Consider the following 16,111-nt stretch of genomic DNA (forward strand, 5'->3'; position numbering starts at 1 on the left):
TCCTCGCGTTGTGGCGGGAAGCTTTGGGTCTTTCTCAAGTTGCGACAGGGCCCTCAGGACCTCGCTCGTGTCGTCCCTGTGAAGTCAGTTCTCCTTTCATTTTGGTAGGGGAACATCGAGATTACTCTCCAGGCGTGAAATGGGAATAGGTCCTCAGATAAAGTTGAGTGCATACATTGTGTTCTCCTCTCAAGTGGGGACAGCTATGTAAGTGAATGTCCTGAGTCACATGAAGGTTGTATAGTACGCGTTCGTGATCAAGCGGGAATGTGGGATTTCTCTTGAGACTCTGCAGGGGAAATTTTCCTAATCTCACCTGGATTGCAGAAACTTGTGGTATTTCTCGAGTTGCGCGTGGAAGCTTGGGGTCCTTCTCGAGTTGCGACAAGGACCTCAGGAACTCGCTCACGTAGTCCCTGGGAAGTCAGGTCTCCTTTCCTTTTGGTAGGGGAATATCGGAATTACTCTCCAAGCATGGAATGACAATAGGGCCTCATCTAAAGTTGAGTCCAAAAATTGTGTTCTCCTCTCCAGTGGGGACAGCAATGTCAGGGATTGTCTTGAGTCGCATAAAGGTTGTCAAGTACCCGTTTGCGTTTCAAGCGGGAATGTGGGATTTCTCTTGAGACTCTGCAGGGGAAATTTTCCTCATCTCACGTTGTGTGCAGAATCTTTTTGTTTTTCTCGTGTTGCGGCTGGAAGCTTGGGGTCCTTCTCGAGGTGCGACAGAGAGCTCAGGAACTCGTTTGTGTAGTCCCTGGGAAATCAGGTCTCCTTTCATTTTGGTAGGGGTACATAGGGATTACTCTCGAGGCGTGGAATGGGTAGAGGGCCTCATTTAAAGTTGAGTCCATAAATTGTGTTCTCCTCTCAAGTGGGTACAGCTACGTCAGGGAATGTCTTGAGTCATATAAAGGGTGTCAAGTATCCGATCGTGTTTCAAGTGGGAATGTGGGATTTCTCTTGAGACTCTGCGGGGGAAATTTTCCTCATCACACCTTGAGTCTAGAATATTGTGGTTTTTCTCGAGTTGCGGCGGGGAGCTTGGGGTCCTTCTCGAGTTGCGACAGGGACCTCAGGAATTCCCCCCTGTAGTCCCTAGGACGTCAGGTCTCCTTTTGTTTTGTTAGCGGAACTTCAGGATTACTCTCCAGGTGTGAAATGGCAATAGGGCCTCATCTAAAGTTGAGTCCATTAATTGTGTTCTTGTCTCAAGTGGGAACAGCTAAGTCAGGGAATGTCCTGATTCGAAAAATTGTGTCAAGTACCCGTTCGCGTTTCAAGCGGGAATTTGGGATTTCTCTTGTGACTCTGCAGGGGAAAATTTCCTTATCTCACCTTGAATGCTGCATCTTGCGGTTTTTCTCGAGTTGCGGAGGGATGCTTTGGTTCCTTCTCGAGTTGCGACAGGGACCACAGGAACTCGTTCGTGTAGTCCCTGGAAAGTCAGGTTTCTTTTCGTTTTGGTAAGGGTACTACGGAGTTACTCTAGAGGCATGGAAAGGGAACAGGGCCTCATCTACGTTGAGTCCATAAATTGTGTTCTCCTCTCAAGTGGGGACAGCTATGTCAGGGAAAGTCTTGAGTCTCATAAAGTGTGTCAAGTACCCAATCGCGTTTCAAGCGGGAATGTGGGTTTTCTCTTGAGACTCTGCTGGGGATATTTTCCTCATCACACCTTGTGTGCAGAATCTTGTGGTTTTTCTCGAGTTGCTGTGGGAAGTTTGGAGTCCTTCTCGAGTTGCGAAAGGGACCTCAGCAATTCCTTCCTGTAGTCCCTGGGAAGTCAGGTCTCCTTTCACTTTTGTAGGGGAACTTCTGAATTACGCCCCAGGAGTAGATTGGCAATAGGGCCTTATCTAAAGTTGAGTCCATAAATAATTTTCTCCTCTCAAGTGGGGAGAGCTAAGTCAGGGAATGTCCTGAGTCGAAAAATTTTGTCAAGTACCCGTTCGTGTTTCAAGCGGGAATGTGGGATTTCTCTTGAGTCTCTGCTCGGGAAATTTTCCTCAACTCACCGTGTGAGCAGAATCTTGTGTTTTTTCTCTAGTTGCAGCGGGAAGCTTGGAGTCCTTTTCGAGTTGCGAATGGGACCTCAGGAAATTGCTCGTGTAATCCCTGGAAAGTAAGTTCTCCATTCTTTTGGTAGGGTAACATCGGGATAACTCTAGAGGCTTGGAATGGGAATAGGGCCTCATCTAAAGTTGAGTGCAAAAATGTGTTCTCCTCTCAAGTGGGGACAGCTACGGCAAGGAATGTCCTGAGTCGCAAAAAGTTGTCAAGTACCCGTTCACAAATCAAGCGAAAATGTGGGATTTCTCTTGAGACTCTACAGGGGAAAATTTCCTCATCTTACTTTGAGTGCGGAATATTGTGGTATTACTCGAGTTACGGCTGGAAGCTTGGGGTCCTTTTCGAATTGCGACAGGGACCTCAGGAAATCGCTCCTGTAGTCCCTTGGAAGTCAGGTCTCCTTCCGTTTTGGTAGGGGAACATCGGGATTACTCTCGAGGCTTGAAATGGGAATAGTGCCTCATCTAAAGTTGAGTCCATAAATTGTGTTCTCCTCTCAAGTGGGGACAGCTATGTCAGGGAATGTATTGAGTAGCATAAAGGGTGTCAAGTACCCGTTCGTGTTTCAAGCGGGAATGTGGGATTTCTCTTGGGACTCTGCATGGGAAATTTTCCTCATCTCACCGTGATGCAGAACCTTGTGGTTTTTCTCGAGTCTGCGGGAAGCTTGGGGTCCTTCTCGAGTTGCGACAGGGACCTCAGGAAATCGCTCCTGTAGTCCCTTGGAAGTCAGGTCTCCTTTCGTTTTGGTAGGGGAACATCACGATTACTCTCGGGGCGAGGAATGGGAATAGGGCCTCTTCTAAAGTTGAGTTCATAAATTGTGTTCTCCTCTCAAGTGGGGACTGCTATGTCAGGGAATGTCTTGAGTTGCATAAAGGGTGTCAAGTACCCATTCGCGTTTCAATCAGTAAAATGGGATTTCTCTAGAGACTGTGAAGGGGAAATTTTCCTCATCTCACCTTAAGAGCAGAATATAGTGGTTTTCCTCGAGTTGCGGCGGGAAGCTTTGAGTCCTTCTCGAGTTGCGATAGGGACCTCAGGACCTCACTCCTGTAGTCAATGTGAAGTCATTTCTCCTTTCGTTTTGATAGGGGAACATTGGGATTACTCTCCAGGCGTGAAATGAGAATAGGGCTTCATCTAACGTTGAGTCCATAAATTGTGTTCTCCTCTCATGTGGGGACAGCTATATCAGGGAAAGTCTTGAGTCGCAAAAGGGGGTAAAGTACCCGTTCGCGTTTCGAGAGGAAATGTGGAATTTCTATTGAGATTCTGCAGAGGAAATATTCCTCATCTCACCTTGAGTGCAGAATATTGTGGTTTTTTTTCGAGTTGCAGCAGGAAGCTTTGTGTCCTTCTCGAGTTGCGACAGGGACCTCAGGAACTCGCTCATGTACTTCCTGGGAAGTCAGGTCTCCTTTCGTTTTTAGAGGAATATCGGGATACCTCTCGAGTTGTGGAATGGGAAAATGGCCTCATCTAAAGTTGAGTCAATAAATTGTGTTCTCCTCTCAAGTTTGGACAGCCATGTCAGGGAATGTCTTGAGTCCCATAAAGGGTGTCAAATAGCTGTTCGCGATTCAAGAGGGAATGTGGGATTTCTCTTGAGACTCTGCAGGGGAAATTTTTCTCATCTCACCTTGAGTGCAGAATTTTGTTGTTTTTCTCGAGTTAAGGCGGGAAGATTGCTGTCCTTCTCGAGTTGCGACAGGGACCTCAGGAACTCGCTCGTGTAATCCCTGGGAAGTCAGGTCTTCTTTCGTTTTGGTAGGGGAACATCGGGATTACTCTCGAGGCCTGGAATGGGAATAGGGCCTCATCGCAGATTGAGTCCATAAATTGTCTTCTCCTCTCAAGTGGGGACAGCTATATCAGGGAATGTCTTGAGTCACGTAAAGGGTGTCAAGTAGAGGTTCGCGTTTCAAGTGGGAATGTAGGATTTCTCTTGAGACTCTGCAGGGGAAATTTTCCTCGTCTCACTTTGATTGCAGAATCTTATGCTTTTCCTCGAGTTGCGGCGGGAAATTTGGGGTCCTTCTTGTGTTGGGACAGGGACCTATGGAACAATTTCATGGAGACCCTGGGAAGTCAAGACTCCTTTCGTTTTTGTAGGGGAACATACTCTTGAGGCATGGAATGGGAATAGGGCCTCAGCTAAATTGAGTCAATAAATTGGGTTCTCCTCTCAAGTGAGGATAGCTATGTCAAGGAATGTCTTAAGTCGCATAAAAGTTGTCAAGTACCCGTTCGAATTTCAAGCTGGAATGGGTGATTTCTCTTGAGATGGTGCAGGTGAAATTTTCCTCATCTCACCTTGAGGGCAGAATCTTGTGTTTTCTCTCGAGTTGCGGCGGGAAGCTTGGTGTACTTCTCGAGTTACGACAGTGACCTCAGGAACTCGCTCGTGTAATCCCTGGAAAGTCAGGTCTCCTTTCGTTTTTAGAGGAACATCGGGATTCCTCTCGAGGTGTGGAATGGGAATAGGACCTCATCTAAAGTTGAGTCAATAAATTGTGTTCTCCTCTCAAGTGTGGACAGCTATGTCAGGGAATGTCTAGAGTCTCATAAAGGTTGTCAAGTAGCTGTTCGCGATTAAAGACGGAATGTGGGATTTCTCTTGAGACTGCAGGGGAAATTTTTCTCATCTCACCTTGAGTGCCGAATCTTGTGGTTTTTCTTGAGTTGAGGTGGGAAGCTTGGGGTCCTTCTCGATTTGCGACAGGGACTTCAGGATCTCGCTCGTGTCGTCCCTGGTAAGTCAGGTCTCCTTTCGTTCAGTAGATTAACATCGGGATTGCTCTCAATTGTGGAATGGGTATAGGGCCTCATATAAAGTTGAGTCCAAATATTGTGTTCACCTCTCAAGTGGGGACAGCTATATCAGGGAATATCTTGAGTGGCATAAAGGGTTCAATTACCCATTCCTGTTTCTTGCGCGAATGTGGGATTTCTCTTGAGACTCGGCAGAGGAAATTTTCTTCAACTCACCTTAAGTGCTGAATCTTTTGGTTTTCCTCCAGTTGCCGTGGGAAGCTTGGGGTATTTCTCGAGTTGCCACAGGGATTTCAGGAACACACCCGTGTAGTCCGTGGTAGGTCAGTTCTCCTTTCATTTTGGTAGTGGAACATCGGGATTACACTCAAGGCGTGGAATGGGAATAGCGCCTGATCTAAAATTTAGTCCATAAATTGTGTTCTCCTCTCAAGTGGGGATAGCTATGTCAGGGAATGTCTTGAGTCGCATCAAGGTTGTCAAAAACCCGTTCGCGTTTCAAGCTGGAATGTGGCATTTCTATTGAGACTCTGCAGGGGAAATTTTCCTCATCCAACTTTGAATGCAGAATCTTGTGGTTTTTCTGGAGTTACGGAGGGAAGCTTGGAGTCCTTCTCGAGTTGCGACAGGGACGTCAGGAACTCGCCCGTGTAGTCCTTTTGAAGTAAGTAATTCTTTTGTTTTGGTAGGGGAACATCGGTATTAATCTCGAGGCTGGGAAAGGGAATAGGGCCTCATCTAAAGTTGAGTCCATAAATTGTGATTTCCTCTCAAGGGGGGACAGCTGTCAGGGAATGCCTTGAGTCGCATAAAGGTTGTCAAGTACCCCTTAGCGTTTCAAGCGGGAATGTGGGATTTCTTTTGTTACTGTGAGGGAGAAATTTTCCTCATCTCACCTTGAGGGCAGAATTTGTGGTTTATCTCGCATTGCAGCGAGGAACTTGGGGTCGTTCTCGAGTTGCAGCAGGGACCTCAGAAACTCGCACATGTAAAACCTGGGAAGTCATGTCTCCTTTCGTTTTGATAGGGGAACATCAGGATTACTCTGGATGAGTGGAATGGGAATAGGGGCTCATTAAAATTGAGTCCCTAAATTGTGTTTACCTCTCAAGTGGGGACAGCAATATCAAGGAATGTTTTGATTCGCATAAAGTGTGTCAAGTACCTGTTCGCGTTTCAAAGGGAATGTGGGATTTCTCCTGAGACTCTGCAGGGGAAATTTTCCTCATCTCACCTTGAGTGCAGAATCTTGAGATTTTTCTCGAGTTGCGGCGGGAATCTTGAGGTCCTTCTCGAGTTGCGACAGGGACCTCAGTAACTAGCTCGAGTAGTCCCTGGGAAGTAAGATCTCCTTTTGATTTGGTAGGGGAACATTGGGATTACACTTGAGGCGTGGAATGGGAATAGGTCCTTATCTAAATTTGTGTCCATAAATTGTGTTCTCCTCTCAAGTGGGGACAGCTATGTCAGGGAATGTTTTGAGTCGCATAAAGTGTGTCAAATATATTTTTTGCGTTTCAAGCGGGAATGTGGGACTTCTCCTGATACTCTGCAGGGGAAATTTTGCTCATCCCTCCTTGAGTACAAAATCTTGTGGTTTTTCTCGAGTTGTGGAGGGAAGCTTGGGGTCCTTCTCGAGTTGCGACAGGGATCTCAGGAACTCGCTCGTGTAGTCCCTGGGAAGTCAGATCTCCTTTCGATTTGGTAGGGGAACATCGGGATTACTCTCGAGGCGTGAAATGGGAATAGGGCCTCATCTAGATCTGAGTAAATTAAATCTGTTCTCCTCTCAAGTCGGGACTGCTATGTCATAGAATGTCTTGAGTCACATAAAGGGTGTCACGTACCCGATTGCGTTTCAAGCGGGAATGTGTGATTTCTCTTGAGAATCTACAGCAGAAATAGTCCTCCTCTCACGTTGAGTGCAAAATCTTGTGGTTTTTCTCGAGTTGTGGCGGGATGCTTGGGGTCCTTCTCGAGTTGTGACAGGGACCTCAGGAACTCGCTCATGTAGTGCCTGGGAAGTCAGGTCTCCTTTCATTTTAGTAGGGGAATATCGGTAATACTCTAGACGTGGAATGTGGGTAGGACCTCATCTAAAGTTGAGTCAAAAAATTGTGTTCTACTCTCAAGTGGGGACAGCTACGTCAGGGAATGTCTTGAGTCGCATAAAGGGTGTCAAGTACCCGTTCAATTTTCAAGCAGGAATATGGGATTTCTTTTGAGACTCTGCAGGGGAAATTTTCCTCATCTCACGTTGAGTGCAGAATCTTGTGCTTTATCAAGAGTTGTGACCGGATGCTTGGGGTCCTTCTTGAGTTGCGACAAGGACCTAAGGAAATCGCTCGTTTAGTCATTTTGAAGTAAGGTCTCCTTTCCTTTTGGTAGGAAAACATTGGGATTACTCTCGAGGCGTGGAATGGGAATAGAGTCCCATCTAAATTTGAGTCCATAAATTGTTTCTCCTCTCAAGTGGGGACAGTTATGTCAGGGAATGGCTTGAGTCGCATAAAGGGTGTCAAGTACCCTTTCGTGTTTTAAGCGGGAATGTGGGATTTCTCTTGGGACTCTGCAGGGGAAATTTTCCTCATCGCACCTTGAGTGCAGAATCTTGTGGTTTTTCTCGAGTTGCTGCGGGAAGCTTGTTTCCTTCTTGAGTTGCGACAGGGTCTTCAGGAACTCAATCGTGTAGTCCCTGGAAAGTCAGGTCTCATTTCATTTTGGTAGGGGAACATCGGGATTACTCCCGAGGTGTGGAATGGGAACAGAGCCTAATCTAAAGTTGAGTCCCTAAATTACGTTCTCCTCTCAAGTGGGGACAGGAATACCAGGGAATGTTTTAATTCGAATAAAGGTTGTTAAGTACCCGTTCCCGTTTCAAGAGGGAATGTCGGATTTCTCTTGAGACTCTGCAGGGGAAATTTTCCTCATCTCATCTTTAGTGCAGAATATTGTGGTTTTTCTCGAGTTGCGGCGAGAAGCTTGAGGTCCTTCTCGAGTCGTGACAGGGACATCAGGAAGTCGCTCGTTTAGTCCGTGGTAAGTCAGGTCTTTTTTCCTTTGGGTAGTGGTACATCCTTAGTACTCTCAAGGGGAGGAATGGTAATAGCACCTAATCTAAAGTTGAGTCCATAAATTGTGTTCTCCTCTCAAGTGGGTGCAGCTGTGTCAGGGTATGTCTTGAGTGGCAAAAAGGGTTCAAGTACCTGTTCCGGTTTCAAGCGGGAATGTGGGATTACTCTTGAGACCCTGCAGGGGAAATTTTCCTCATCTCACCTTGAGTGCAGAATATTGTGGTTTCCTCGAGTTGTGGCGGGAAGCTTGGGGTCCTTCTCGAGTTGGGACAGGGACCTCAGGAAATTGCTCATATATTCCCTGGTTAGTCTGTTGTCCTTTCGTTTTGGTAGGGGAACATCGGGATTACTCTTGTACACATTCGCGTTTCAACAGGGAATGTGGGATTTTTCTTGAGACTATACAGGGGCGATTTTCCTCATCTCACCTTGGGTGCAGAATCCTGTGGTTTTATTCGAGATGCCTCTAGAAGCTTGGGGTCCTTACCGAGTTGTGACAGGGACCTCAGGAACTCGCTCGTGTAGTCCCTGGGAAGTCAGGTCTCCTTTCGTTTTGGTAGGGGAACATCTGGATTGCTCTCAAGGCGTTGAATGGAAATAGGGCCTCATCTAAAGTTGAGTCCAAAAATTGTGTTCTCCTCTCAAGTGGGGACAGCTATGTCAGGGAATGTCTTGAGTCGCATAAAGGGTGTCAAGTACTCGTTCAATTTTCAAGCGGGAATATGGGATTTCTCTTGATACTCTGCAGGGGAAATTTTCCTCATCTCACGTTGAATGCAGAATCTTGTGGTTTTCCACGAGTTGCGACGGGATGCTTGGGCTCCTTCTCGAGTTGCAACAGGGATGTAAGGAAATCGCTCAAGTAGTCTTTTTGAAGTAAGGTCTCCTTTTGCTGTGGTAGAAAAATATTGGGATTACTCTCGAGGCGTGGAATGGGAATAGGGCCCCATCTAAATTTGTGTCCATAAATTGTTTTCTCCTCTCAAGTGGGGACAATTATGTCAGGGAATGTCTTGAGTCGCATAAAGGATGTCAAGAACCCGTTTGCGTTTCAAGCGGGAATGTGGGATTTCTCTTGGGACTCTGCAGGGGAAATTTTCCTCATCGCACCTTGAGTGCAGAATCTTGTGGTTTTTCTCGAGTTGCTGCGGGAAGCTTGTTTCCTTCTCGAGTTGCGACAGGGTCCTCAGGAACTCGATCGTGTAGTCCCTGGAAAGTCAGGTCTCATTTCATTTTGGTAGGGGAACATGGGGATTACTCTCGAGGCGTGGAATGGGAACAGAGCCTAATCTAAAGTTGAGTCCCCAAATTGTGTTCTCCTCTCAAGTGGGGACAGGAATATCTGGGAATGTTTTGATTCACGCAAGGGGTGTCAAGTACCCATTCGCGTTTCATGAGGGAATATGGGATTTCTCTTGAGACTCTGAGGGGGAATTTTCCTCATCTCACCTTGAGTGCAGAATCATGTGGTTTTTTTCTCGAGTTGCAGAGGTAACCTTGGGGTCCTTCTCGCGTTGCGACAGTGACCTAAGGAACTCGGTCATTTAGTACCTGGGAAGTCAGGTCTCCTTTCGTTTTGGTAGGGAACATCGGGATTACTCTCGAGGCATGGAACGGGAATAGTGCCTCATCTAAAGTTTAGTCCATAAATTGTTTTCTCCTTTCAAGTTGGTACAGCTATGTCAGGGAATGTCTTGAGTCACATAAAGGAATTCAAGTATCCGTTCTCGCTTCAAGCAGGAATGTGGGATTTCTCTTGAGACTCTGCAGGAGAAATTTTCCTCATCTCACCTTGAGTGCAGACTCTTGTGTTTCTTCTCGAGTTGCGCCAGGATGCTTGGGGTCCTTCTCGAGTTGCGACAGGGACCTCAGGAACTAGCTTGTGTAGTCCCTGGGAAGTCAGGTCTCCTTACGTTTTGGTTGGGGAACATCGGGATTACTGTCGAGGCCTGGAATGGGAATAGGGCCTCATCTAAAGTTGAGTCCAGAAATTGTGTTCTCCTCTCAAGTGGGGACAGCTATGACAGGGAATGTCTTGCATCGCATAAAGCGTGTCAAGTACCCGTTCGCCTCTCAAGTAGGAATGTGGGATTTCTTTTGATACTCTGCAGGGGAAATTTTCCTCATCTCACCTTGAGTGAAGAATCTTGTGGTTTTTCTCGAGTTGCATCGGGATGCTTGGGGTCCTTCTCTAGATGAGCCAGGGACCTAAGGAACTCGCTCCGTTAGTCCCTGGGAAGTCAGGTCTCCTTTCATTTTGGTAGGGGAACATCAGGATTTCTCTCGAGCCGTGGAATGGGAATAGGGCCTCATCTATTGTTGAGTCCATAAATTGATTTTTTCTCTCAAATGGGGACGGCTACAGGAAATGGCTTGAATCGCATAAATGATGTCTATTACCCTTTCGTGTTTCATGCGGAAATGTGGGATTTCTCTTGAGACTCTGCAGGGGAAAGGTTCCTCATCTCACCTTGAGAGCATAGTCTTGTGGTTTTTCTCGAGTTGCGGCGGGAAGCTTGGTGTCCTTCACGAATTGCCACAGGGACCTCAGGAACTCGATGTTGTAGTACCTGGACAGTCAGGTCTTCTTTCATTTTGGTAGGGGAACATCAGGATTACTCTCTAGGCGTGGAATTTAATAGGGCCTCAGATAAAGTTGACTTTCTAAATTGTATTCTCCTCTCAATTGAGAACAGCAGTGTCAGGGTATATTTGATTCGCATAAAGGGTGTCAAGTACCTGTTCGTGTTTCAAGAGGGAATGTGTAATTTCTCTTGAGACTCTGCAGGAGAAATATTCCTCATCTCACCTTGAGTGCAGAATCTTGTGGTTTTTCTCGAGTTGCCGAGGTAATCTTGGGGTCCTTCTCGAGTTGTGACTGGGATCTTAGGAACTCGCTCCTCTATTCCCTGGAAAGTCAGGTCTACTTTCATTTTGGTAGTGGAACATAGCTATTCCTCTAGAGGTGTGGATTGGAAATAGAGCCTCATCTAATGTTGAGTCCATTAATTGTGTTCTCCTCTCCAGTGGGGATGGCTTAATAAGGGTCCTTTTTGTGTCGCAGAAGTGGTGTCAAATACCCGTTCGAGTTTAAGCATGAAGGTGGGATTTCTCTTGAGACTCTGCAGGGGAAATTTTCCTCATCTCACCTTGAGTGAAGAATATTGTAGTTTTTCTCGAGCTGCGGAGGGAAGATTGGTGTCCTTCTTGAGTTGCGACGGGGACCTCAGGAACTCAGTCGTGTTGCCCCAAGGAAGTCTGGTCACATGTCCTGTTGCAAGTGAAACATCGGGATTTTTCTCGAGGCGTGGAATGCAATTGAAAATCATCTAGAGTTGAGTCCATAAATTGTGTGCTCTTCTCCAGTAGGGATGGCTTAGTCAGGGAACTTTTATGGTTGCAAAAGTATGTCAATACCTGTTTGAATTTCAGGCGGGAATGTGGTATTTCCCTTGAGCCTCTGCAGCAGAAATTTTCTCGTCTGGCATTGATGTGGGAATCTCGTGGTTTTTATCGAGTTGGGCTGGGAAGATTTAGTTGCTTTGGAGTTGCGACAGTGACCTCAGAACCTAGCTCTTTTTAAGTCAGGGAGTTCAGGTCACCTTTCTGGTTGCAAGGAGATCTTCGGGATTGCACTAGAGGCGAGGAATGGGAATAGCGCCTCATCTAAAATTGAGTCCATATATTGTGTTCTCCTCTCCAGTGGGGACAGCTATTTCAAGGAATATCTTGGGTTGCATAAAGTGTGTCAATTGAAGCTTCGAGTTTCAAGTGGGACTGTGGGATTTCTCTTGAGCCTCTGCATTGGAAATTTTCCTCATCTCACCTTGAGTGCAGAATCTTGTGGTTTATCTCGAGTTGCGACGCAAGTTGGGCTCCTTCTCGAGTTGCAACGGGGACCTCAGGAACTCACTCTTGTTGTCCCAGGAAAGTCTGGTCCCCTATCGTGTTGGTAGAGGAACATCGGGATTCATCTTGAGGCGTGGAATGGGAATAGGGCCTCATCAAAAGTTGAGTCCATAAATTGTGTTCTCATCTCAAGTGGGGACAGCTCTGTCAGGTAATGTCTTGAGTCGCATAAAGGGTGTCAATTACATGTTCGCGTTTCAATTGGGAATGTGTGATTTCTCTTCAGACTCTGCAGGGGGAATTTTCCTCATCTCACCTTGAGTACAGAATTTTGTGGTTTTTCTCGAGTTGCGGCGGGAAGCTTGGGGTCCTTCTCGATTTGCGACAGGAACCACAGGAACTCGCTCTTGTAGTACCTGGGAAGTCAGGTCTCCTTTAGTTTTGGTAGGGTAACACCGGGATTAGTCTAGAGGCATGGAATGGGAATAGGGCCTCATCTAAAGTTGAGTCCATAAATTGTATTCACCTCTGAGTGGGGACAGCTATGTCAGGGAATGTATTGAGTTGCCTAAAGGGTGTCAAGTACCCGATCGCGTTTCAAAAGGAAATGTGTGATTTCTCTTGAGAATCTGCAGCGGAAATTTTCCTCATCTCACCTTGAGTGGAGAAATTTGTGGTTTTTCACATGTTGCAGCGGGAAGCTTGGTGTCCTTCTCGAATTGCGACAGGGACCTCAGGAACTCGCTCGTGTAGTCCCTGGTAAGTCAGGTCTTCTTTCATTTTAGTAGGCAAACATCGGGATTACTCTCTAGATGTGGAATGGCAAAAGAGCCTCATCAAAAGTTGAGTCAATAAATAGTGTTCTGCTCTCAAGTGGGGACAGCTATGTCAGGGAATGTCTTGAGTCGCATAAAGGGTATCAAGTATCCGTTCGCTTTTCAAGAGGGAATATGGGAATTCTCTTGAGACTCTGCAGGGGAAATTTTCCTCATCTCACCTTGAGTGCAGAATCTTGTGGTTTTTTACGAGTTGCGGCGGGAAGCTTGGGGTCCTTCTCAAGTTGCGAGAGGGACCTCAGGAACTCGATCGTGTAGTCCCTTGGTAATCAGTTCTCCTTTAGTTATGGTAGGAGAAGTTCGGGATTACTCTTGAGGTGTGGATGGGAATAGGGCCTCATCTAAAGTTGAGTCCATAAATTGTGTTCTCCTCTCAAGTGGGGACAGCTATGTCAGGTTATGTCTTGAGTCGCATAAACGTTGTCAAGTACCCGTTGGCGTTTCAAGCTGGAATGAGGCATTTCTCTTGAGACACTGCAGGGGAAATTTTCCTCATCTCACCTTGAGTGCAGAATCTTGTGGTTTTTCTCGAGTTGCAGCGGGAAGCTTGGGTTCCCTCTCGAGTTGCGACAGCGACCTCAGGAATTCGCTCTTGTAGTCCCTGGGAAGTCAGGTCTCCTTTCACTTTGGTAGGTGAACAACGGTATTGCTCTCGAGGCGTTTAGTGGGAATAGGGCCTCATCGAAGGCCCTATTAGTTAAGTCCATAAATTGTTTTCTCCTGTCAAGTGGGGACAGCTATGTCAGGGAATGTCTTGAAACGCCTAAATGGTGTCAAGTTCCGGTTCGAGTTTCAATCTGGAATGTCTGATATCTACTGAGATTCTGCAGGGTTAATTTTCCTCATCTCAGCTTGAGTGAAAAATCTTGGTTTTTCTCGAGTTGCGGCGGGAAGCTTGGCGTCCTTCTCTATTTGTGACATGGACTTCAGGATCTCGCTCGTGTAGTCCCTGGAAAATCAAGTCTCCTTTCGTTTTGGTAGGGGAACATCGGTATTACTCTCGAGTCGTGGAATGGGAATAGGGCCTCATCTAAAATTGAATCCATAAATTGTGTTCTCCTCTCCAGTGTGGACGGCTTAGTCAGAGATCTTTCTGTGTGACAAAAAGGGTTTCAAGTACCCTTTCGAGTTTCAGGCGGGAATATGTGATTTCTCTTGAGTCTCTGCAGCAGGAATGTTCCTCATCTCGCATTGAGGGGAGAATCTTGTGGTTTTTCTCGCGTTGCGGCTGGAAGCTTGGGGTCCCTTTCGGATTGGGACGTGGAAAACAGGTAATCGCTCGTTTTTCCCCAGGGAATTCAGGTCTCCTTTCCTGTTGTAAAGGGTACTTCGGGATTTCTCTCGAAGCGTGTAATGTGAATTGGGCCTCATCTATAAATGAGTCCATTAATTTTGTGCTCCTCTCCCGTAGCTACGGCTTATTCAGTGAACTTTTAAAATTGCAGAAAGGGTGTCAATAACCTGTTCGAATTTCAAGCGGGAATATGGGATTTCCCTTGAGTCTCTGCAGGAAAAATTTCCTCATCTCGCACTGATGGGGGAATCACGTGGTTTTTCTCTAGTTGTGGAGGGAAGCTGGTGATTGCTCCCGAGTTGGGACAGTGACCTCAGAACTTAGCTCTTGTTACTTCAGGGAGGTCAGGTCACCTTTCTGGTTGCAAGGAGACCTTCGGGATTACACTAGAGGCGTAGAATGGGAATAGTTCCTCCTCTAAAATTGAGTCCATAAATAGTGTTCTCCTCTCCAGTGGGGACAGATATGTCACGGAATATCGTGGGTCGCATAGAGTGTGTCAAGTCTCCGTTCGAATTTCAAGCGGGAATGTGGGATTTCTCTTGAGACTCTGCATGGGAAATTTTCCTCATCTCACGTTGAGTGCAGAATCTTGTGGTTTTTCTCGAGGTGCGGCGGGAAACTTTGGCTCCTTCTCGATTGCGACGGGGACCTCAGGAATTCTCTCTTTCTGTCCCAGGGACATCAGGTCTCCAATCGTGTTGGAAGGGGTACCTCGGGCTTCTGCTCGTGGCATGGAATGTGATTTGGGTCTCATCTTGTGTTAAGTCCGTTAATTGTGTGCTCCTCTCCAGTGGGGACGGCTTAGTCACGGATCGTTTTGTGTCGTAGAAAGGGTTTCAAGAACCCTTTTGAAATTCAAGCGGAAATGTGGGATTCCTCTTGAGACTCTGCAGCAGAAATGTTCCTCATCTTGCATTGAGGGGATAATCTTGTGGTTTTTGTCGAGTTGCGGCTGGAAGCTTGGGGTCCGTTTGGGTTGACAATGGGTATCTCAGGAAATCGCTCGTGTTGCCCCAGAGAAATCAGGTCTCCTTTCCTATTGGAAAGTGTACTTCGGGATTTCTCTCGAGGCGTGAAATGAGAATTGGGCCTCAACCAGAGATGAGTCTGTTAATTGTGTGCTCCTCTCCAGTGGGGACGTCTTAGTAAGGGTACTTTTTGTGTCGCAGAAATGGTGTCAAGTACCCGTTCGAGTTTAAGCGGGAATGTGGGATTTCTCCTGAAACTCTGCAGGGGAAATTTTCCTCATCTCACCTTGAGTGCAGAACCTTGTGATTTTTCTCGAGTTGCGGCGGGAAGCTTGGGGTTCTTCTCGAATTGCGATGGGGACCTCTGAAACTCGCTCTTGTAATCCCTGGGAAGTGAATTCTCCCTTCGTTTTCTGAGGGGAACTTCGGGATTACTCTCGAAGCGTGGAATGGGAATAGGGCCTCCTCTAAAGTAGAGTCCAAAAATTGTGTTCTACTCTCAGTTGGGATATCTATGTCAGGGAATGTCTTGAGTCGCATAAAGGGTGTCATGTACCCGTTCGCGTTTCAAGCGGGAATGTGGGATTTCTCTTGAGACTCTGCATGGGAAATTTTCCTCATCTCACCTTGAGTGCAGAAACTTGTGATTTTTCTCGAGTTGCGGCGGTAAGCTTGGGGTCCTTCTCGATTTGCAACAGGGAATTCAGTAACTCGCTCGTGTAGTCCCTGGGAAGTCAAATCTCCTTTCGCTTTGGTAGGGCAACATCGGGATTACTCTCGAGGCGTGGAATGGGAATAGGGCCTCATTTATGTTGAGTCCATAAACTGTATTCTCAACTCAAGTGGGGACAGCTCTATCAGGGAATGTCTTGAGTTCCTTAAAGGGTGTCAATTACCGTTCGCGTTTCAAGCAGGAATGTGGGATTTCTCTTAAGACTCTGAAGGGCAAATTTTCCTCATGTCACCTGAGTGCAAAATAATATGGTTTTTCTCCAGTTGCGGCGGGAAGCTTGGGGTCCTTCTCCAGTTGCGACAGAGACCTCTTGAAATCGCTCAAGTAGTACCTGGGAAGTCAGGTCTCCTTTCGTTTTGGTAGGGGAACATCGGGAATACTATCGTGGCGTGGAATGGGAATAGGTTCTCATCTAAAATTGGATTCCATAAATTGAGTTCTTCTCTCAAGGTGTGACAGCTATGTCAAAGAATGTCTTGAATCACATAAAGGGTGTCAAGTACCCG

This window comes from Moschus berezovskii, chromosome 4 (assembly GCF_049115385.1).
Source record: "Moschus berezovskii isolate FMDL1 chromosome 4, NW_MosBer_1.0, whole genome shotgun sequence".
In the NCBI taxonomy this organism is placed as follows: domain Eukaryota; kingdom Metazoa; phylum Chordata; class Mammalia; order Artiodactyla; family Moschidae; genus Moschus; species Moschus berezovskii.